This window comes from Castor canadensis, chromosome 4 (genome assembly GCF_047511655.1).
Source record: "Castor canadensis chromosome 4, mCasCan1.hap1v2, whole genome shotgun sequence".
NCBI classification, from domain to species: domain Eukaryota; kingdom Metazoa; phylum Chordata; class Mammalia; order Rodentia; family Castoridae; genus Castor; species Castor canadensis.
This window is the reverse complement of record NC_133389.1, coordinates 143,537,173-143,562,438: the sequence shown is the minus strand read 5'-3', so window position 1 is coordinate 143,562,438 and position 25,266 is coordinate 143,537,173.

Genomic DNA, 25,266 nt, shown 5'->3' with positions numbered 1-25,266 from the left:
GTTTTTTTTCAGCACTACAAAAAATTTTTAAATCTTTCTGCAAAAGTGCTCCTTAATATTAATGATGTTCATTTATGCATAGGAGGATTTGCATATTTTTCATATACTTCTCTGACTTGCTTGAAAAATTTATTGTTTGAGTGCATTATTTTTTTTTTACAAAACCAAAGAGAGATTTTAAAAGTAAACACTGAAATAAAAGATATTTGAAATATATCAATAATCACTAAATCTGTACTGGATATGGATGATTATTTTCCTCTTTTCTTTTTTCCTGCTGATATATGCATATTTATTACAAATAATGTTATAATATTTGTAAAGAAACCCTTTTTTCAATACTCTCTTCTTTGCCCACTGGACATATTTTATATTAAAATCCACTGTAAGCTTTTCACATACAACCTCTGGATAGTTTTGAGAGGAATTAGGATATACCTTTATTCTGTGACAATGAGATGATCCAGTGAGGCTGTCATCTGGGGGTTGGCTAACTTGTGTGTAATGGATATCAGACCACAAATGCAACTTCTCCAACTACACACAAAGATGGGTCTTCTGTCTCATATTTCTTATGCAGCACAATTTTTAACATGAGGGAAAGTAACCTATAATGCATATTTATATATGCAATCCCTTTGCAATTGTCTCAGGATATGTTTTGTTTTTATTTAATCACTTAATACAGTTAAATTCTTGCTTGACCAACAATTATTTTCAATTCTGATGGCAGCAATTTGAATAATTAAATGAAGACTAAAGAAGGAAATGATCCCTAACTTCCTATTTTATTCATTAATTTAATGTTAAGGATTTTCACTACCAATAAAGAAATAATACAGGGAATAAGACAGCAAGAGTGGGATTTCCCATTGCCATATACGAAATCCATTGTGAATCAGAACTTTAGAAAGATGTAAAATGTATTTTAAATAATGAAGACTGACATTCAGAGCTATCTCATTCTTTTTTAATCCAATTCTTAACAGCCTGTAACAGCATTTCAGAAGTACTACAATTCCTGCCAATAACCTTTCTGCAAAAAATAATTTCAGTCAGCATTATCACTCAATGTAACCAACAGAAACCAGAAATCCACTTCAAATGTCCTTCACATAGCTAGAAGATGAATTCAAGGGAATACAAAATGTAAAACTCAGAAGATGAGGCCTGACTTTGACACTTACTTGGTCTGATAGAGTAATTTTGTCTCTCTATAGATCTCAATGTATAAGAAAGAGGAGTGGGAAAGGAAGCTGTAATGTATCACCTTATCTAAATAAGATACCTGTCATTTCTGGAATTCTGCTTAAAGGATGATAGATGTTCTTATTCAACAAAAAAAAAATCTCTTTTCTCCCTAGAAAACAGGTCTTTTAAAAGAAAAAGTTATATAAGTAAACTATGGTTTTTGCTGGATATGCTGTGAATGAAAAAAATGTAAACCTTGATTAAAGGCTGCCAAGAACTTAGAGTACAAAGCACCCTCACAGTCCAGAAAGCAAAGGGATAGTTTCTTTTAATGTGAATGCCACATTGATTTTCCCCTACAGGTATTTATTATATTTAATAAAACCATTCACCATATTTAATCTATTTTGTATGTCTTAATAAAGAAATTTAAAACCATGCAGTTTTTACCACACACCATCAAAAAATATTCTCAGGCACACATTACACAACTCAGTTGATGTAGAGAAGCTCTCAAATCAGTCCTGTAGTGGGCAAATCCTGTGATTTACTAAGTGCTTCTCTGCCCTTGATTTTGTGAAAATATGTCTCCCCCAAAAGCATATGATACTCAAAAAGCATGGTAAAAGTTAATGTGCTTAATTTAATTTATCAACTGGAAATCTTAAATTAGTTGAAAGGCAACAAACCTTAGTAAAAATTGGGCAGCATGTGGGAAAAATTAATCAAACATCCACAGTCACTACTGAACTACATGCATCCTGAGCACTCATGGTTTTTCCTCAGTGGCAGGTGGTCTCCTTAGAACTGTACTCTCAGATACCAGGGGTCTACTCAACCAAGAAAGTAACAAAAGTGTAGTTCTTTCACCCAGCCAAAACTGGAAAGAACTGGAGGATTCTTATTAAACAAATGGAAAATATTTCTGGGTGATCGGCTCTGTTATCGTCTCCACATAATTTTCTTATTTCTGCTAAGATTTGCCTGCCAAAATGTGAGTTTAGTACAGCTCCATTTCCTTAGACATATTTCCTTTCACAGTACTGGTCCATAATAATTGTGACCCACAATTTACAATCTTAATTGTTCGCCTTCTTGCTTCTCTCCCAGTTAATGATTTATGTACAAAGCAAGCATGTCAGAGGGTTACCTCACTGTTTTTTCAAAATTAGAACACAGATTTAGGGCAGAAAATTAAGCAAGGAATAAGAGCTCATAGTCGTTGATCACTACTATTGTATTAAAAGTTCATTTTGATCATGATAGTTTAAGACATGTTTCTACTATATCAACTGAAGGCCTCAAAACTGACATGCATATAACAAAAGCAGAGACCTGATGCTTAACTGCAGTTAAGTAGGTGGTATAATGGCAAAGGAGCAAGGGCAAACTTGAAGCAAATATTTTTAATAAAAAAACCAAATTGACATTGTTTCATAAAATACAATGGCCATGTGTGTGCAGCAAATAAATGTACATATACGTTTGTGTATGTATACATATGTGTTTATTCAAAGATGTAAAATATTTCAGCAATTGGGTGACACTTTTTGCTTATTCTTTCTCAGATTGTATAAATAAAAGTCTTAGAAATGTTTTTCAGTTTGTTTTGTGTTATGTAACATCAATTAATTTCCTGTTTGCATACATTCTTATGATCAATTAGTAATATCAAAAAAGGTGATATAGATTTATTCTCTTTAAATCTTACCTAGAATAGTTAAAAGAACTGAAATTTTAATTTAAAAAAGGCTAAAATAGTATACAGGTATAAATTAAATATATGGATTTTTTCTACTATTTTGACCTTAGCATTTAAATATCCTTCTACTTTATCTAAAACTAATATATAACACATGAAAGAACATAGAAATTCTACATGTAAAATTCCTTCTTCCATTAAACCTCATACATTCATACTGTTGCAGACTAGTTATAACTTTCTTTTTTTCTTCAGTATCCAAATATATATATTTTAAACCTTATATGTCTTCAGTATATTAGAGAGTTGCAAGAATATAATCTCTATTCTGTATTTCCTGAAACCAGACTATTTACATAATTCTATCATTCTTTCTTCTTGTATTTCTTCTTAACCTACATTGTTTCTCCTCCTCACCCTCTTCTTTCTTCTCTCTGTTACATAAACATGTATTCCAATATAAAACTATACTCAACATACATCACAGTAGATTACTCACCTAAAACAAGATAATCTTCAATTACAATTCACAGATGAATAAAAGTCAGTATTCATGAAAAAATTTACAGCTGATCTATATTCATGATGTTCTTGAATCCATAGATTGAAGAGAACACTAATTAAGAAATTTACAAAAAAACTTTATCTGTCACATTTTCTAAACCATAAATAACAACAAACTTATATTAAACTAAAGTTTTTGGAAATACTTTGTAAACTAGAGAAAATATAAGACAAAAATAAGTATTTAATCATTCAACTTATGCTTCAGCTATAATATAAAAAGGTAGCGAATTTACTCTCCTAGATAATGAAAAACTCGATAGATTTTAAACTTGTGACATCTGATATGGCTGAATGGTTATGTCCAAGGAAAGGAGCTGATCCCTATAACTGCAAAAATTTAAGGTCTATATAATGAGGGTTAGGAAGAGCAACCCAGAAAACCTGGGAAAAAGAAGGGAGTGGAAAGGGCATAAGAAACAGTAATAGAGGCACTGAATCTAATCAAAGCATATTGCATATATGGATGGAAAATATCACAATAAAACCCTTTGCATAGTACAATTTATATAAGCTAATAATAATGTTCCAAAAAAGAAATTCAGCATGTAACTATGTGCTTCCTAATAAGAATATGATTTGAAATATTAGTGTTGTACTAGGAAATATTTGGCATAAAAAACAAAGAGAAAAATATATAATACTGCTATTATCTTTACTTAAAATTTGATTATTTTGCCAATCATGGATTTTTGTATTAGTCTTGATTTTTAAAATACCATTTTAAAATATTTGTCTTTGTAAAGATAAGATCAGTACTGTCTTCGTATTTTTCATTCAAAACAATTGCTTCATTAATTCTAGTACCTCACAGACTAAAAGTAAACATATAGAAAAAATATGTCATTTCAGCATTCATCAAAAGAAACTTGGAGTAACTATATTAATATCAATCAAAGTGGATTTAGAAGAAAGAATTTTACTAGAGATAAAAATCTTTTAAAAAATATAGATGTCAGTTCATCAAAACAGCATAAAAATCTTAAAGATATGTATGCTTGTTAAGAAAGCTTCAGAATACATAAAGCAAAATATAATAAAACTGAAGGAGAAAAAAAGAAGACGACATTTAAATTGGAGTTCAGAAAATCAGTAATGGTACAAAAGAACTAGGCAATAACAGTAACTCATTTTACCTAACTGCCATTTATAGAAAATTGCAAATGAAATCAGAACAATGCATTTTCTACACAAGCACATGGAACAGTTTTCAAATTCAGGACTCTAAAATTAGTCTGAATATATTTTTTAATGAAGTCAAACAAAAGATGTCTCTGTGCCTGAATTAAATTATAAATAATAGAAAAGTATCTAGAAACTGTCCAAATAGTAGGAAAATAAAAGATACATACTTACATATCCTAAGACTAAAACCCACCTTAAGACTACTTACTGGAAGATGACCTTAGACTCAATTTTCTTTTCATAAAAGATAGCTTGAGTTCTAGTTTCAGTCTTCCACCTGACAATGTCAGTTTTCCTCAGCATCATTGCATGAAGATACTCTCTCTTTTTTCCTTTGCTTTAAGCCCCTTTGTCGAAAATATGATGGCTGCAGCTGTGTAGGTATATTTATGGGTCTTCTGTTTTGTTCCACTAGTCATGGTGTTTGTTTGCATTCCAGTGCCATGCTGTTCTTTTTTGTAGCTTTTCTTTTAATTATGACCCTGCAGTATAATTTTAAGTATGGTATTATGATACCTTTATCATTGCTCTTTTTGCTCAGGATTGCTTTTGCTATTTAGAGATTTTTATGTTTACATATGAATTTTAGGGCTTATTTTTCTACTTGTATGAAGAATGACTCTGGGAAGGGAACTGTAAATTGCTTCCACTGGTATAGCCATTGTCACAGTATTAATTTTGCAAGACCATGAGAAGTCTATAAGATATCTAGTATCTTGTTTCAATTTCTTTCATCTGTGTTTTATTTGTATAATTGTAAGGTCTTTCACCTCCTTAGGTAATTTTATTCTTAGGTATTTCACTTTTTCCATTCTAGAATGGGATTGATTTCCTGATATCGATCTCATTGCTTGTAGTACTCTTAATTAAATTCTGATAGTTCCTACTCATCTAGAGTTTCTAGTGTATTAGGATATAAGTTTTAAAATGTTCCCTAAACATTTTAAGTGTTATCATTTCAATGATATATTTTGTGATATGTCTTTTTTCATCTCTAATTATATTAATTTGGATCTGTTCTATCTTGCTTTTTGTTAGTTTTCCTAAGAATTTGTCAATCTTCTTTATTTTTTCAAAGAACTGACTTTTTGTTTCATCAATTCTTTGCTTTTGTTTTTTTTTTGTCTCCATTTCATTAATTTATGCTCTAATCTTTATTATTTCTTTTCCATTTGCTAATATTAGATTTGGATTGTTACCATTTTTCTAGGAGCTTGAGGAGCACCATTAGGTTATTATTTTGAGATCACTCTGATTTTTTAATGTAGATGATCATAGCGATAGACATTCCTCTGAGCACTGCCTTTTCTGTGTCCCAAATTTCTGGTAAATTTGAAATTTTTAAATTTTCCTCCTTTTATCTTTGATGACCACAGTGTATTTTCTTTTTTGTTTCTTTTTTTTTTGGCAGAACTGGGGTCTCGTGGTTTCATGTTTGCTAGACAGGCACTGGAGCTATGCCTCCAGCACAACAGTGTATTTTCAGTCATCAGGGGTTTAAGTATTTCTGTAGTTTGTTTTGTGAGAAATAATGTGTATTGTGCAGCTGTTGGATGAAATATTATGTAGAATTTTTCTTTAGTCTAATTGGTCTAATGTGTCATTTAATTGTGAAGTTTCTTTGTTAATTGTTTTTGGTCTGGATTGCTTATATATTGGTGAAGCGGGATATTGAAATTGCCCACTATTATTGTGTTGTAATCTAAATGTGTTTTTATGTCCATTAATGTTTGTTTTACGAAACTGGGTGCACTGATGTTTGTTGCATAAATGTTTAAAATTTTATCTCTTCTTGAGGGATTTTTCCCTTTATCACTATGAAGTGGTCTTCTTTGTCCCTTCTGACTAATTTGTTTGGACTATTTTCTCACATATGAGTACAGCCACTACTGCTTCCTTTTGGGCTCCTTTGCTTGGACTATCTTTTTCTATCCTTGCCAGTGAGATGCATTTTACTAGACAAGAAGTGGTAGTCTTATTTAATCTACCCTTCCAGTCTATGTTTTTTGATTGGAGAATTGAGTCCATTAATATTCAGTAGTATTACAGAAAGGTATGTAATATTTCCTGATTTTTTTGGTGTGTGCTGATCTCTTAATCCTCACTTGATTATCTGTTTTTCTAGTGATTTTATTCTCTCTTATTTTCACTTGGGGGCATTTATGTTCCTCTTGTGTATGTAGGTTTCTTCAGAAATCTTCTGCAGTGTTGGTTTAGTGTTCATAAATCCATTGTATCTTGTTTGTCATGCAAGGTTTTTATTTCTCTTCCAATTATGAAGGATACTTTTCTTGATACAGTAATATAGATTAACAGCTATTTTATTTTAGAGTTTGGAATAAATCTTTTCATGCTTTTCTTGCTTTTAGAGTTTCGGTTGAGTAATCTGCTGTTATTCTGATGAGTTTGCTTTATATGTGACTGGTTACTTATCTCCTACAGCTTTCAATATTATTTCTTTATGATGTAAATTTAGTGTTTTAACTATAATATAACTTGGAGATGTTCTTGCTTGATCTTGTATGTTTGGTGTCCTAAGAGCCTTTTGTTGCTGAATAATCCTCACTTTTTCAAACTTGGGGAAACGTTTTGCTTTTTTAATTAAATAGCTTATCTATGCCTTCAGCTTGCATCCCTTCTCTTTCTTGTATACCCATGATCCATAAATTTGGTCTTTTAATGGTGTCCCAGGGGTCTTGCCTGTTCCACTGTACTTTCTTAAAAGTTTTTCTTTGGCTTTATTTCAGTGCTTTAATTCTCTATTTTGTCTTCAAACCTTGATATTCTACTTCTACCTTGATCCACTCTGCTAAGTGATACTTTTAACTGTGCTTTTATCTGAATTATTAAGCTTATCATTTCCAGAATTTCAATTTGATTTCTTTCAGGATTTCTATATCCTTACTGAACTGATCATTCATATCCTGCATTGTGTTTCTTATTTAATTTAGATGGTTACTTGAATTCTTTTTGCATTAATTAAGCTGCTTATTTGTATTCTCTTTGAATTGATTCAAGTATTTATGCATTTATTTAATTTTGTTAATAATTTTTATCATCATCCTTTAGACCTCATTATATAAAATGTTATCTGCTTCATGATTGTTAAAGTCCTTTATTTTAAAGCAGAAATATTGCCTTCCTTTTTCATATTACTTTTGTTTCTATGTTTGCATTTGTACATTTGAGTCCAAGTTTTTCCTTGGATGTTTTAACCTCTCATATCATTTTTATTGAAGTATTCATGATGTTTAGGTAGAATGTGTAGTGGCAAGATTGTGGCATATTTTCTACCACTGGACTGGGGATGTGGCTTAGTAGCATGGTACCAGTACAGAAAAGTAAATAAAATTCTCTTTGCAAGTTCCTGTGCTGACTCCTAGGGACCAGGCTCCTAACCTCCCAGGCTCTAGTTTTTCTTCTCACTTGACATGTGGCATCCTCTATGCCTCCCAGGCCTCCAACAACTGACAGGCTATTCTCTAGACCAAAATGACTGTCAAGTCCATGACTGCAGTGCTGGGTTCTGGGTTTGCTTACATTCTCCATGATCACAACACATAGGACCTTGCTCAGATTTCCAAGATGCACCTGTGGCTAGTGAAAATCTGTGCTAGTCGTCAGGGATCTGTCTTTTGACTTGTGCAAGTTCCTGTGACATGGTTGGTGTAAGTCCTGTTGGTTGGAAGACCCCCACAGCAAAGTTTTCCTGACTGGAATCCCAGTCAGATTCAGGGATTCCAGCTGCCATGGCTGCACTCACCTCACTCCCTGCCAGCCACCTCAAGACACTATGCTTCTTCTATGCCCACTGTTCTTTGCTGATGTAAAAATATCTACTATACTCTAAGCAAATCTACAGTGCTATCAATCCTGATACCTTAGCTCTCCTGGAGGAAGTTTGATTTGAGAATGTCCACCAAAATTTTATATTTGGGGCTGGACATGGTGGCTTATGTCTATAATCCCACCCTACTCAATAGGTGAAGATGGGGGGATCAGTTTCAAGGTCAGCCCCAGCAGAAACCCAAGAACTCTATGGACATAAATAAACAAAAACAATTAAAAATCAACAAAATTATTGTGACTACACATTTTATGTATGAGGAAAAGAAGATTGAAATATTTTTGCATATTGTTGCATTTTTATAGTTCTTACTACAATTCCAAATCCTATAATCTGCCTATATATTTTTCATATTTCTCTTTCCTTCTTTTGTTTCTACATTATTTTCTGGGTAACATTGGCAAAGGTTACATGGGTTCCCTGTGATTTACATCTCACTATGTATAGAAAATTTGTACATAACAGGTCTTTCACAATTCAAAGTCTAATTTGGTCAAATCTTGTTTGGACTCTAGCTTTCAAAAGAATGACATTCAGTTCTACAGACAACTTGTTCAGATAGTTTCTGTGCTAGACCAAAATGCAGTTCACATTTGCATGTAATTACATGCTTTGCCTTATTCAAAATCCAGGATCTCTGTACTTTTAAATATGTCTAAAATCTCATTACACTATCAAATAGAAGCAATGGATAGGAATGATGGAAATTTTCCCTTATCATTGTTGTTGACATTTTAAGTGTTCTTAGTGTGGTGGCTTTTAGTATATGACTGATGTTCACTTTGATATTCACTTAGCTATTTGAAAAGGCAATTAGGAAATTGGAAGTTGTACCAAATCATGTAATTTAACTTTAATTATAATCCTTACTGTCTGAGCTGATAAGTTATTAAACTAAAATATTCCTTAAAAATGGAAAATACTCCTTCTTATTTGCTCTTTGTATTCCCAACTTGTCAATCTTGGGGAGTTGGAATTACTTGAAAGTGTATCAACTGAGTTAGGAGCATAAAAAGATCAGGAAAATGAAATTTGGGGTACATAACAGCCAAGATGAGCAGTCCTAGAACATATTACTTTTTGCTAAGTAATTGTTATGAAAAATTTTTTATATTTATGTAGTATTTTATTTATCGACTTCTTTGAAATGTGCCAAAATTCTTATAGCTAATGAAACTTTCCAGGCTAAAATGTTCAACATGACCAATGTCTCCAAAAACTATTTTAATGTAACATCTTCACTTGATGAACCAACCTATGAACATTACTTTAAGATGGTACAATCGGCTTACAAATATAGGATCCATATGAAAGAATACTATACTTCTGGCTTGCTGGAACACAACCATGCTTAACACTTTAGTGTTAGGAATAATCCTTGGCCCTTCTGATAAAACAATAGGTGGAAAAAAGGAAATATTATGGAATATGGTGCTTTCAGTCCATTAGAGTTACTGTCATTCTGCTCATGCAGTAATTGCTCTTGTTTTGAAAACCAGGTTGAACGTCATTGTTCAACAAATTGATACCATGACTCCCAAACATTCAAAATTAAAGTTCAAGTCCAAAAAGCTTAAAGTAAGGCACACTTGTTATTCACAACTGAGATGTCACTACCATACATAGCATACCACAGTGCACAGCTGATGTATTTATTCATTGTTAATAGTACACAATTTTTGCTCCAAAACAAATTCAGCAAAATGAATTTTTATGTTTAGTGTTTAATGTTTAATTTTCTCTTAAAGATAAATGAACTAAATTTTAGGAAGAACTGGCTTTTCTTGGTATTTCATTTTCAAATTACTCCTATAAACTCACCAGAAGTCATTGTATAATTTGCTCAACATCAAACATTATATCAAAAGTTTGAGATAATGAATCTTCTTCAATTTCCAAAAATAAACCAAGGTGTTCTAACAAAGCATTTACATTACTAGCTCTCTAAAGCAAGAATGAAGTACAAAAAACAAAACCTCTCAGCTTTTGAATAGCCAACTTAGTTCTGCCCCATCACTTACTCAAATTCAAGATATTTACTTTCTGAACACGACAGTCTTCATGTCCAACCATTCAGTCTGTGTTTCTGCAACAGTGACAGCCCGGGACTCTTGGCTACCATCAGGCGCATTAGTAGACTGTGGAATTTCTCAAGCTTTTTTATATCTTGTGCTTGTTCTGTGCTACACATCAAACAAACCAAATCATGTTACTTTGATGCATAAATTTCCATCAGCATGCCTATATTTGAGAACCACAGGTACTTTCCTATGGTTGGGGTAGTACAGCTTCTTGGCCACATGGCTGAACTCTCCCAGGTCTGGTACTGCAGCTTCCTGGCAAGTAAGGCAAGGCCTCCACTGCATTATCCCAGCACTCAGTCACCCAGTGTGTGAAAAATACTGAACCTTAACAGAAAGATTAATTTTGTTCCTTGTTATAATTCATATTCATTCTAAAATATGAGGACAATTACCACCAATACGGATCAAGATTCTAGATAAAAAAGGCTTAGTGTTTTGAGTCACTACAGACATGAATTATGCTCTTAAGAATTGAAAGTTTCTGAAAAAAATGAAAAACGCATCAGAATTTACTCTGCTGATGTCTTACTGTATTGTCTCCCAATTCAGGTCATATTTAGGAAACTGATACTCATTTTCTTAAATCACAGTGAATATTGCACTAGTAAATAGCATATCAGAGTTGGAAAACAAATCCATTCCAAAAATGAGCAAAATTTGATACCATTCATTTATTAAATATCTTGAGATGGTATCACAAAACTATTTTTTAAATTGAATTTTAAAATATCTTGTTAGGAGTTGCTGGGATATAAAATACACATACCATGTACTATATGAAGTATCAATAATTAATACATATCAATGAGAAAAGTAATCAGGAAATTTTATGACTATATAATGAAATGATATGAGAAGCCAATTTGATTCTTTCCCTCAGAATATTCACTTTGACTTATCTTATTAAATACAATTTTAAGGGAACTATATGGAGTTTAGTTTGAAAATCCTTGTTCTAGTCAAATGATGTAAAGGTGTGTTTGTATCTTCAGCAAGGAAGATAAATAAACCCAAATGTCTGAAAGGACAGTTTTGTGAGATTTATAAAGCTAAATTCATTGCAATTTTTATTTTTGATATTTCATTTGTTATATAAAAGAGTAGTTAATATGTCAAAATTTTAGAGACCTGTTGTGAGACTGAAAATATTTACAACGGCCATAAAAAATTGTTGCTGCTAACAGCCTAATCTGCTTTAATTTACTGGGAATCAAGACAAAGAAAAACATATAATAAATTTTAAATAGACTAATTCAAGTTGATATGTACTTTCTTTTACTTTCACTCACTTGGAAAATATTATCTGGTTCCTCATTCTGAATGCAGTACTGTGGCCAGTGTTAGGTCTGCCACCCAAAAATTTATAAATTTTTATAGGGAACCATTTGGTTCTTTTTTCTGCTTGTCAAAAATGTGTTAAAAAGTAGGAATATATTTACTTGAATTTTTATACTCATCTGAAATTTTATTTAGTGCATCATAATAAAAAGTGAAGTTTTAAATTAGGTATGATAATTTTGAATGCAGTCCAAGTCAGAGTGTGATATAGATTTTATCCTCTGCACTCTGGATTCCATCCACAAAATACTACTCTTTTCATACACCCCATGGTCAAAGTACAATTCTGGCAAAATCACACTGATTATGCCAGCAATACCTATAATAACATTGGACCAGAGCTAAGTGGTATAGTTTTTAAAGTTTATCCTTGGCACCCTCTTGCTTCCCCAAATTCCTTAAAGCATCCATTCATTACACATTCCTCTAGGGCATCTTCATTCCTCTTTCTGGGCAGCATAAAGTGTCTCCAGCAACACCACTGTTAACAATCTCCATCTAGTACACATGAATAACTTACTTCAACTCTTGAGTCAGTTTACTCTTTTTCAAAATGGGTAAAATAAATGCCAGAAGGTCATTACAAAGATAAAATGGGATCATGTATTATGGAGCGAAGCATCCACATATCAAGAACTATAATTATATTTCCATTGGAAGAACCTAAATGTCATTTAATAAAACACATCAATTAGAACTCATGTGGTTATTTGTTTTGGGACTGGAGATGAAAACCAATGAGATGAAGTTTCAAGAAGAGCTGAGGTTACATTACAGATGTACCATACAAGTGCTGACAGTTCAGGAATCTTGCTATGAGGGCTCTTCTTAGTGTCCATCAGACTTTTTCTTATTTGATCCATATTTCCAGAGAGGGAACTGAGTAAGTAAACAATAAAATATTCATAAAATAGTTTACTGACTAATTGGAACATTTATTTTTGGAACATTTTCTCAAGCTCAAGTTACTTTTTATCATATCCGTTGACAACATTCAAATTCCATGCTTACAGAAATGAGAGAAATCAGTTTTCAAGAGTCTCAACTTGGGGAAACACAAGAAATAAAACACATCTAACATATTGCGTTCGTTTACTGGACAAACTTTTTAAAGAAAAAGCAGAGATAGTGATAAAAAAGTATAAAAACTCATATTAATTTATATATTTCGCACCACTGTAACTGTAGCCAACTATTATGTTCAATACTCATGCTGAATAAATGCCGATTTTTCAAAATCTAAGGTCTTATTTGTTTCATTTTAACAAAAGTATTGGTTGTTACAAGTTATTCTGGAAGATACATAGGTTTAGGTAACCTATGGAAAAATTCAAGTGAAATTACTTACCATCTGTAAACAGCAGGTTAAAAAATTTCAGAAAGCTGTGAAAAAGACCCACACATTTTCAGTGAAATCTAAAGTATAAAACTTCAACTAAGTGCTTGCGTATTTTAAATCTGTCAGAGTGTAAAATGTGGCAACTGTATGTCATAGAAAGCATTATTTATTTCAGGTTCTTCTATAATGAGGATAATGATGTAAAAACATTTTTTGAAAGGCACATTGGAATAGCAAATATATACAGTACCTTTCTATTTACCTGTGAAATCTCATTTCTAACACCTTTTCAGTAAATCTGTGAAATAGAAAAGGCAGCAGCTCGTGAGGCACATTTTCAATCATCTTGAAATGCCCTTTACCCTAGTAATTTACTTCCTACCTCTGCATGCATTTTAAATGACTACTTTGCTAAAATGCGAAAGATGTTAAAAAGTAAAATGAATATATAATGCACTAAAGAAGAATGTGCAGGGAAATTGAGGTCATTCAAATTATTGGTAAGAGGCTTATAATTCATAAAGATGATCATGACAATGAAAAGATGGCATGGAAACTGGCAAGTGAATGTGGGCAAGGTGAATGTATAAGAATGATGTCATTCCTGAATTGGGCAGCACAGACCCTGTGGAAGAACTTGTCATTGCTGTAAGTGATGCTTCACAATGTCAAATAGGAACATAAATAAATCATAAATCATCATAACAGCAAGTGGTCAGTAATGGAAAACTGAGAAACAGTAAGACTTTTGTTGCTCTCAGATGTTTAAAAATGAATTATTTTTGTTCTCAAAATACACAGGGAACATTTTCAGAGAATTCTAATAGCTTAAAATACGATTCCAGTACCTATTGAGATAAAGTCTCACCTATTATCTTCATTCTAAATCATAATGGGATTTCTACTCTCTGCTACAAAATTTGCCTTTTCCTTCTGTTCTCCCAGACCACTTAATATGGTTTAATGTTTACCATCGTGGTGTTTGAGCCTAAAAATTACTTCTGTTGTTATTGTGAAAAATAAGTGATAGAAACAATTGGAGGACATGTTGAAAATAAGGGTATTGTACTAATTTGGCAAGAAAGAATTCTCACTAGAGGTCAAGTTATTGCATTGATGAACTACATCAAAATGTCCTCCTGATACAGAACTCCAATAACTCATACAGACCAGTAACAGCTGAGGAATAGCATGTTAAGTACTTTTTCTAAGGTGTTAGAATAAAATGTCTATGAAATTAGAAACAAATAGTTAGACATGATAAGAGGGATTCTCTGGATTATCTGACTAATTTATTATTTCTGATGAATAGGCTTATCTCATCTGATCACAAATATTACCTTGTGTTTCTGAAGTTTTGTTTTGGAAAACAGAAAATTCAGATGTAATTTTTATTAGTATATATTCGTTTTACAGGGGAATACATTGTGACATTTACGTATGTGCTTACAATATGTATTAATTAACTCACCCTCCATTATTCTCCCTCATCCCCCCTCCCCTGTCTTTGAACAATTTGAAGAGGTTTCATAGCTCCATTTTTATATATGTATGCAAAGTACATAGGCCATATTTGCCCTCATTCACTTTCTCCATGTTCTGTCCCCATCCCCTGGACAGGACCTGCTTTACCCTTCTGTCCTTCATTTTATTAAGTGCATATCAATTGTTCAGGGGGGTTTCACTTTGGTATTTCACATATGAAAATATCATACTTTAATCAGATTAACTCCCTCTAGTACTTACTCTTCATCACCTTGTTCCCCAATTAATCAATCTCTTAAAATGCATTTTATTATACTATCTTCCAACACAGATGAAATGTATTTCAATATTATTCACTCTCTATATCTATTTTTCTTCTCCTTCCTCCCCATAGTCCCCTTGGATAGACCCACTGCTATAATCATATTCTCTCTCTCTCTCTCTCTCTCTCTCTCTCTCTCTATATATATATATATATATATATAAAATGTGTGAATGTATACACATATATAAGATTACATACATATACATATTGATGTGTATATTTATCTTTTTGGTATAGCTTCCACGTATGAACTAAACATGTGGCCTTTGTCCTTCTGAGCCTCACTTACGTCACTTAACATGATGATCTTCAATTTCATCCATTCACCTGCATAATTTTTATTCCTCTTTATGATCCAGTAATACTCCATTGTGCATATGTACCACATTTTCTTAATCCATTCATCACTCATGAAGCATACTTTTTCCAAAGCTTGTGAATAGTGCTGCAATAAACATGAGTGTGCAAATGACTCTTAATGACTAAACACAGCAATTATCTTAAAAAGATTTTTGGTACATAATGTTTTCATAGTTTTTTAAATTTATTTAGTTTAATTTTTACATTTGGTGTCAAATATAATTATAAATTTGGGGGGATGAAAAGTGAAAATAAATAAATCCAATGACAGTATTTATATAACATTTGGTAGCATAAACAGAAATAGTAAGCAATTCTACCACTCATCCCAAGGTTAGCATTCTAAACATATGATCTTGCCATCCATTTTAAAGCAACAATCACTACAGTTCATGAAATTTTCCTTCTTATGTAGTGCACTTTTCTGTATATGGAGAAAAATTGTTTAACTTTTAATATGATGTAATATGAATTTACATTTTCAAATGGTTCTGAGTGCTGAAATAAATCTGAAAACGTTTAAAAATACATTCTGTGCCTTTCATGGGTTTAGATATACACTGCTGCCCTAATTTAACTACTTTCCTTTAGCCCAGTTCTTGGCATTTATATCCTTTAATCCTTCCTCATAAATCAGGACCTTGGTTCCCTAATCATTTTGGAGACTCTTTCCCTAAGTCCCTACAATTTCTCTGTTCCTGAAGCTGTCTTTGAAATCAGAATCAAAATCAAATAGAAACATTTATATCACGCAAGACCAGGACAATTTTCCATTTGTTGGATTGGTTTTTTATTAAATGCCTTTAAAAAGCCACTCAAACTGCCCACTGTAGCTTCTTAGGTCTCTCAGCATTTTCACTTATCAAGAATTTCCATTTGCTGTCAGTCTTTGTTTCCAATGACTGTGATTGTTATTTCAGACCCAAGTCTGACAATTTCACTGCATTTCACTCTCCACCTATTTCTTGGTTTAGTAGTTTTGCAGATTTTTTGTTCTGATTATTCTTCCCAGTATCTCTGCTTCTGAAATAAAAAAAAAACAAAAACAACTTTTGGAACTCCTATACCCATTATTTTGTAAATAAATTCGAAAAGATCTTTTTTTCTCAAAGAGACACTTCTATTTCATATTGGTTTTTCTCCTAGGATACTTTAAATTGCTGAGAAATATGATTCAAACTTTCTCAAGGTTGGTTGTGATTTAAGAAATTCCTGAGGACAATGGAAAATCCTAAGAACCTTTCTGATGACTTCACTGGTCCTCTGATTCTTACTAAATTTAATTCAAAGCAGGAGAGTAAATGTCTTCAGTTATCTCTGTATCATTTAGTTTTTGCTGCATAGCAAACTACCTCAGAACTTGTGGCTTAAAACAACAAACATTTACCATGGCATAATCCTGTGATTATAAATTTGTCTTGGGCTCAGTTGGGCCATGTTTTGCTGCTCTCACCTTGGCTAACTTATGCAGCTGCAGGATGTATGGAGTACTTTGGTAATCAGTTGGTTTGAGTATCAAGACTACTGAGCCACTTGAATCCAACATTTAACAGGACAATATAGACTTGCATATGGCAACTGCGATTTAAAAGCCTTGAGAAACAGCATGGACTGATGAGCAAGCAGTCCCCAAGTTTCTGCTTGGGTTTCATTTACTAATATTTTCTTGGCCGAAACAAATCCAATGGACAACAGAGATTCCAGAGATGGAGACTTAGATTCCACTCTTTGTAGGAAGAGTCACAAAGGTAAATTACAAAGGGTCAAATCATAATAAATCACAAATTATAACCTAATAAAATCTTCTTTGTCCTTAACTTTCTCTTTTCAAGTTATCTTTGTTAGCTGCCATCTATTGAGGGGTATCCTTCTTTACCATAAAGTAGAATTCCTTCTAAGATTTCTCTTTGAACACACAATATTTTCTAATCTTACAAGAAGTTAAAAGAATTCTTTAAATGAGAGTATACCAATTAAGAAAATCTTAACATACATCAAAAGTACTCTGTATGCAAAGATTGTTTGAAATTGTGGCACTGAATATGTTGCAAATATTTAATTCATGTTATCCCAATGGAATCACCAAGTCAGTGCCCTGCTTTCTATTTTTAATCAGAAAGACTATTATTATGCAATAGTGTTTGTATCACGAAATGTGTTTTTACTGACATATACAAATTTTATAATAAGGAATATCTTTATATAACTCAGAATTATTTACTAGTAGATTTTCTACATATTTTTAAAGATACAAGCAAGCATTTGTTGCCCTTAATGCAGAGAAACTAAAGCAGATACCTTAAAGCAGATACCTTAAAAGCAACTGAGGCCAATAGCAATAGGGGACCAGGAACTAGAGAAAAGGTTAGATCAAAAAGAATTAACCTAGAAGGTAACACACACACACAAGAAATCAATGTGAGTCAATGCCCTGTATAGCTATCCTTATCTCAACCAGCAAAAACCCTTGTTCCTTCCTATTATAGCTTATACTCTCTCTACAACAAAATTAGAAATAAGGGCAAAATAGTTTCTGCTGGGTATTGAGGGGGTGGGGGGAGAGGGAGGGGGCAGAGTGGGTGGTAAGGGAGGGGGTGGGGGCAGGGGGGAGAAATGACCCAAGACTTGTATGCACATATGAATAATAAAAGAAAAAAAAAGAATGCAGTATGTGTTTTAAGATCCATCTCAAGATTTGATTAGCAGTTTAAATTTGGGCATGTTTGGTCTAATATCTTAATGTCATAAAAATACGTGTTATATTTTTGCGTGTAATTCTCCAAAAATAAAACAGATAGTTTCATTTTCTTACCTTCCTAAATTAAAAATGTTGAAAAATGTGAATGAGAAGTTTCAACAAGGTTTATGTATATATATTTATATACATACACATGCATATACACATAGCTGTTGAATCTAATATATGAATTTTATGTATGATTTGAATTAAGTACATATGTGATAGATTTGTAAGAGATCAGTGATGATCTATTATATTCAGCATTATAATTGCAATTTCTTAAATGCATTCATTTCAAATTGACTAAGGAAAATGTGGTCATATACCATTTTCCTTATGTATTGATTTATAGTGACTATAATAGAATACCCCATGTAATGAAATTGATTTTCCCTTAATACACCTAATTTATTTAAGAAAAATCTGGACGTTTATCATAACAAGATGTATATAATTGTTACAGAAATAATGACTAAGTGGAACACATATATAGAGTACAGCAGTATGAGTACAATTGTCTTATTTTATATAAACACATGCCATCTTTCTTCAAGATCATAGATAAAGCTATGATTTCTTTTTAGCTTTCTTTAAATAAGCTAATTTCATCTTTTTTCTTCTAAAAATGTATAATCATAATGAAAAAATGGTTATTTTACCAAGAAAAGTAAAGTTTTATTTTTAATTTAAGGTTCATAAAGTTTCATATTGCCTTTGAAGGAACTATTCAAAGATTTAACTAATATAAAGATTTAACTATTATTAAATCTTTATATTATAGTTTGTGGTAAAATAGGTAAGTTTGTTTATACTTGGTACAAAATGAAAATTATATATGCCTAAGAACATGATTTTCTAAACTTATGGAAATAAAGGGAAAAATACATAAATAATTACGAATTACAACTATTTGAAATTCTTTAAACAAGAATAAATCTCAGTATCTTTCAATATGCTGACATCTAGGTATTCTCAAATTTATAATTGCTTATTTTTCTAGATCTCTTCAAATAAATCTAGAGTATTATGTATTGCAAACTTATTTTTCCTATACGTGTTTATCTTTCTCCTTGCCCTTTAAAAGTGAAATTGTAATATGAATAACATTTACAAGATCTGAAAAATCTAGGATGATAATTTTATTATAAAGGAAATTTTCAATTGATTTTAACTTTCAAATTTCAGATCTTTAATGGGACATGTTTGAAGCAACTGCATGGTTTTATGTACATTTGACTTTCATAATTGTAGTATAATCCTTATGTGTTTATTTATTTGGGGTCAATCACAACTATGATACAGCAAAATCCATAGGGAGAAAAAGGAGTACTATCTGTCTCAGAAGTTTCAGTTAGATAGTTATTTTTCATTTATTAATTTTTTGGTGGTACTGGTGCTTGAACTCAGGGCTTCATGCTTGCTAGTCAAGCTCCCTTGAACTTGAACCACTCAGCCAGGCTTCTGCTAGATATTTAAATTATAACTGACACATATTAGCGAGGCAGAGCTGGGGTGGTGGGGAAAGTGTGATACTAAACCAAAAGGCCAACCCTTATTTATGTTAGTCCCTTATAAACAAAATAAATGAAAATTTAGGCTCTTCTTAGAGAAGTAACTACGTAGATCACATAGGGGAAAACAGTCTATATTTAAATAAATAGTGAAAGCATCATTATTAGTCCTAGGCAGTGACAATTTCATTTTCTATTGAAAAGAATTGTCTCATTGACTTGTTACAATTAATATGTAGCAAGTTTATATCTAAATGTACAAAGGTAAAATGGTCCACACATTGTAGAAAATGTTGATAGCGATTGGGATAATCTTTTGACAAAAGATTTCATATACTTTTATTGTTCCAGTTAAATTTTTCACCATTTACTCTGAACTCAGGAACTGAGCAAAACTATATCTTGGCAGTATTTTCCTCACTCTTCCATTACAGGGAATGGGATACGCATATTCATTTGTTAACATTCTAGTTCTGTACTGGTCCAACTTCCAGAAGACAATTTCTGAAATTATGTAACATGAGAACTTTTTTCAAAATAAGTGACATCATTACAATGCAAATATATACTTACCACTATATTTGTTTACTTGTCTTTGACAAGTTCACATTACCTTGGTTTTCAAACATTTAGGTAAAATTTTTATGAAGTGACTTTTATGTCACTTTTACATATTTAGTGAATATCTGATTCTAATATCTTTATGAAAAATATAATCCAGTCTCCTTGTTTCCAGGATGTTTTAAATCACATTGATTTCCTAATCTATAAAAGAATTAGTAATAATTTTAGGGGTCAGAGTGCTGACAAGACAAATTAGAGTAATCATGTAATGCCCATTCTGCTGTACTTTATTTTCTTTCTAAAGTGTGTCAATAGTCAGAATTCTAAATATATGACAAAATATGCTTTCCAAGTTAAGTAAGGATGACATGAGCATGTAATTTATAAATTAAAATGTATCCACACATAATCATAAAATAAAGAAAATGCCTATCAATAGTAAAGCAAGAAATGTGATGAGTTCTTTCAACTTTTTCTTAAAATACCCTACGTCTTTATTCTAAAAAGTTCTAGACAATAGTGGAAATATAACTTTCCTGTCAGAAGTGAGTAGGATGACTTCTGATGTGGCATATATTTTAATAAGGACTCAAAATTATGTATACTATAGAGTCTTTCTGTCCTTAAATACTTCCATCCCTGTATGCTACTTATTAAAAATGTATTTCATATGACCAGAAGCAATTTTAAACAACCTAACAAGGCTAACATTGTGTGGTTCAGTGGCATGCATTTAATTGCTTTAATTCAGAGATAAGTCCTATTTCTCAGGAGGGTACTTGTTTCTATTACTTGATAAGATGATAACCCCCTTCTATTAATTTGTATCATTGCAAACAGCAATTTTGTCAGATGATGTATCTGCATATTACATGTTCTGCAACAAAATCTTGAAGGCAAAACAGAGTTGAAACCTTTATTGAGCAAATTTTCATTTTGCACTTTCACATTAACATACAACTTAAATATCTTTACTATCATGAAAACCCTTTGGCAAACTAACTAAATCACAATGCTTTACAGAGATTTACTATCTGTCATATTTAAAGGATATATGAATTGAATCCAAGTAATATATTTGAAATATGGAACTCTTGTCAATGAAAGGAGATGCTCAGAAACATAAGTTCTTGATGTTTTTAAAATTGTGCATGAAGTCATAAGTCTTTGGAAGAAATCTGCAGTAATTGTTCAACTCTTGTCTGCAGAACAAAAAATGTAAGTTCAAATAAAGGGTGATAATGTAGCCATGAATGGTGGTACACACCTGTAGTGCCAGAGATTGGAGAAACAAGATTGACAGCTGCCTGGGACAGATGGAAAGTTCCAGGCCAGTGATTGTGCTATATAATGAGTCTCTCTCTCTCTCTCTCTCTCTCTCTCTCTCTCTCTCTCTCTCTCTCTCTCTCTCTCTCTCATCTATCATGCATAGAAATTCCAATTCCAAGAAGCAATGAGACACTTTTCCTAAAAATAAGAAACATGGGAAAATTCAGATGTGAAGACATTTATTATCTAAAATCTTGGTAGAAATCCTAAGACTTGTCAAGATAATTAAATTGCCTAAAGGGCATGCAAAGGAGTATACTTAGGCAGATATGATAGAGCCATGACAAATGTCTCTTGATCTCAGAATGAATAAACAGATATTTGTGGGACAAACTAGAAAAATAGGTCCCCTCCTTATAAGAAGTGGCTTTATATTGACAAAATTATAGTCACACTGTCTGATTTGTGAAGGGAATTTTGAAATCTAGATGTTCATGTTGAATGGTTTAATTTTCAAGTGTGACTAAAACTTTATTGTGTGGCTCAATATAAGAGATGTGATGCAATGAACAATTCCTAACATATGGTTTACACATTAATAATCTTGGAATTATGGGACTTTCAAGAATGGATTCTGAAGCATTTTGCATGGCATACTACATGACAACATCATTGGTGATAAGATGTTTTGGTTCTGCTCAATTAGAAATACTGGGGTTTCCAAGGCAAGTTTAGTTAGTCTGTGTGTGTGTGTGTGTGTGTGTGTGTGTGTGTGTGTGTGTGTGTGTAGAAGAGAGGAAATCACTTTTCATATGATACATATCTCTCTTGTAAATGTTTAGCTGATGAATTTCTGGTGCTATGCATGAGATTCCATTTTTATTCTCTAGAGGTGGGCAATAGCAGACGAGAAATAACAATTTCTGGGAAATGTCAATAAGCCATTCAATATTACTTGCTCTCATGAAGCCAGGCCAAAGTACATTTAAAACAGGAGATGGGAGACATGATTTTATCTTTTTATTCTTGGTATTAATAGTTTAGAATACTTTTTCTATCTGAAAACAACAAAATATGCATGCCCAAAGGTACAATATGTTCTTTATCACTTAAAAAATACAAACGTCAGAGTCCCATTGTGAATTATCATTCAGATATTCAATATTCAAATGAAGGCACTTGCACAATAGGTAGTGTTATATGTTGGATGACATGCACTAAAACTGAAGCTCCATCAAAGCAGAGACACTTTTTATACAGCTACTGCCATCGCTTCTGTACCATGACAGAATTACAGATCCTCTTACAAATGTGTCATGACACTTCAATGATGCCCCTTAATGGAAATAAAGCTGACATTTATAGGGGATCCTAAATGGCACTAACCAGTGAAATTGCAGTGCTATATTTAAAAGGTATTAAAGAAATCTTTTTTAATGTCTGTGCTACCCACACTAGAGGACAGAAAGTTCTTATCAACAGGATAGAGTATATGTTTTATTCATATTTTATTCTTGCAGTGTCTACCCTGCACAGTGGTTGTGTGGTCATGTGTGTTCAGATTTGTGTAGGTGAAACAATGGAAGGAACCCAAGTGGAGGAAGAGTAAGGCAGCAGAATATATGATGTGGCAATGTCCAATATCTTCAAATAATTTCAGATGTTCCTATGCCTTATCAGATATAGGGTATTACAGTCTGATGATGGTTAGCAGTTTTTCAGGTAGAGATACTGCAGCATAAAGCGTGCAGAATGTATTCCAGGTTTTATCTCTCATGAGTTTCTCATTTTTTTCTCAATAAGATTGTTTTCATTTATTTTAATTTTGATTTGTCATCTTCCAAAAAAGCTCAGACATTGGGTTATAATCAGAGAGCCCATGACAGCAGGTTAGCTATAAGCAATGACTGAAATATCTACCAGTGATGACAAACAATCTGTAACCACCTCATTCTCTTGTCATTGAGACCACTAGGTATTGTCACCTGGGTGTTTGAGGGTGGGGAAGGAGCAAAACGAAAAGCAAAAAAAGAATCCAAAATTAAACAGCAGTCACAAGAACAAAGATAACAACTAAAAATCTGTGAGTTAACGTAATATTGCAGAAGTGAATATTATGTCATTTATAAATCCCATATCATTTCAAGCAGTTCTTAGTGGGAAGATTGCGGTTGTTATTATTTATAATTAGGAATATTTGGACACAAAGTTGTGTGTGTTATAAATGAAGAAATTAGAATTACAAGGGTGTACTTTTCCTCTATTGACTGGTGGAACAAATTCATCCAAATTTTTGCTCCTATATTTTATAGACCAATAAATTGCCATTTGACAATCACTACTCCATGGACTCCTCTAATTTAACTACTGAATCTAAATGTTAAAAGGCTGTTGTAAATATTCTCCCTATTCAATAATTAAAAATATTTCTTTTTAATGGGGTCCATATTTTTTAAGTGATCTCTCTCTTGGGATTTTTTCTACAATTTTTTTCTTCTTTTTCCTTCTGGTAACTGTCACACTGGATCTAAAATCTTTCTTGGCTGTAGACCCATGAGGTTAGACACTAACAGTAATTGCTACATCCAGCTTCCACTTATTAAGAAACTAGGAACAACTTATGATATTTGATAGTATTTATAGATCTGTCATCAGCCTTTTAACCCATTGACAAAAACCACATGGAGAAAAGTGCTTCTGATGGCACTAACATATCCTAAACACAGGATCACATAATTAAGATCCCAGAGCAGAAAACTGTAACTTTATATATCTCCAAACAAAAGTAAGGGCTATTTTTTACTTAATCAATAACTACAGATATTTATGATCAATAAGACAAAAGCAAGTCTTACATTCTTTGGGACACACTGGATAGATATTAACAAATTCAGTCACAAGGTAAATTACAGGTTTTTGGACATTGACTCTCAAGACCTACAAAATACAATTCTGAGCTATTTTTAAAAACTCAAAAATTCAAGTTCACATCTTTTAAGATTTATAATGAAGAACTTGACCACTTCAAAAAAAATTTGCTTAAGCATTTGAGAAGATTAAGTGATATTAATTGGGAAAGACTTGGTTTTGTCCATAGGAACTCCTATAACCTATCCCACTGGAGAAGTACATGGAGACAAACTGATGTCAAACCTTTTCAGTTCTAAAATAAGGTATTTTGTTGTCACTTATACTCATTATATTTAAATATTTCCATAAGACATACAAAATTTTCTTTGTATTTAAGGACCAAATTATAGCAGCTTCATGTCAAATTATTTACCTTCATGTGTTTATGCAAATAAAGCCAAATAATTGGCAAAGAAAATATGCTAATTTTTCATTCCCTATGTTTTAAATCTTAGGGATAGAAAACTCCCCAACTTCTTAACCTAAAATTGAAAAAAAAATCATCCGAAAGCTACTTGGGTTATATACTATATTAGTCTATTACACTGAGAACTGTCTTCACAAAACATAATATAAAACATTATGCCTGTATCCTTCATTGAGGGGATAACTTAAAATTAACTATATGTGCAATGTCCCTAACCTTTTAGGAAAATGCTGTTGAAGTCACTTTCTAATATATTGTTCCATACATAGATAGATAGATAAATACATTCATCAAATATAACCCCTTATATTTGTATTAGAAAACTTTGTACTGCATTTTCTCAGTTGACTTCTATAAATAAATAATGAGAATGATATAGCACATCATATTCCCTTATGTGCCTTAATTTCCAGCAAGATCAAAGC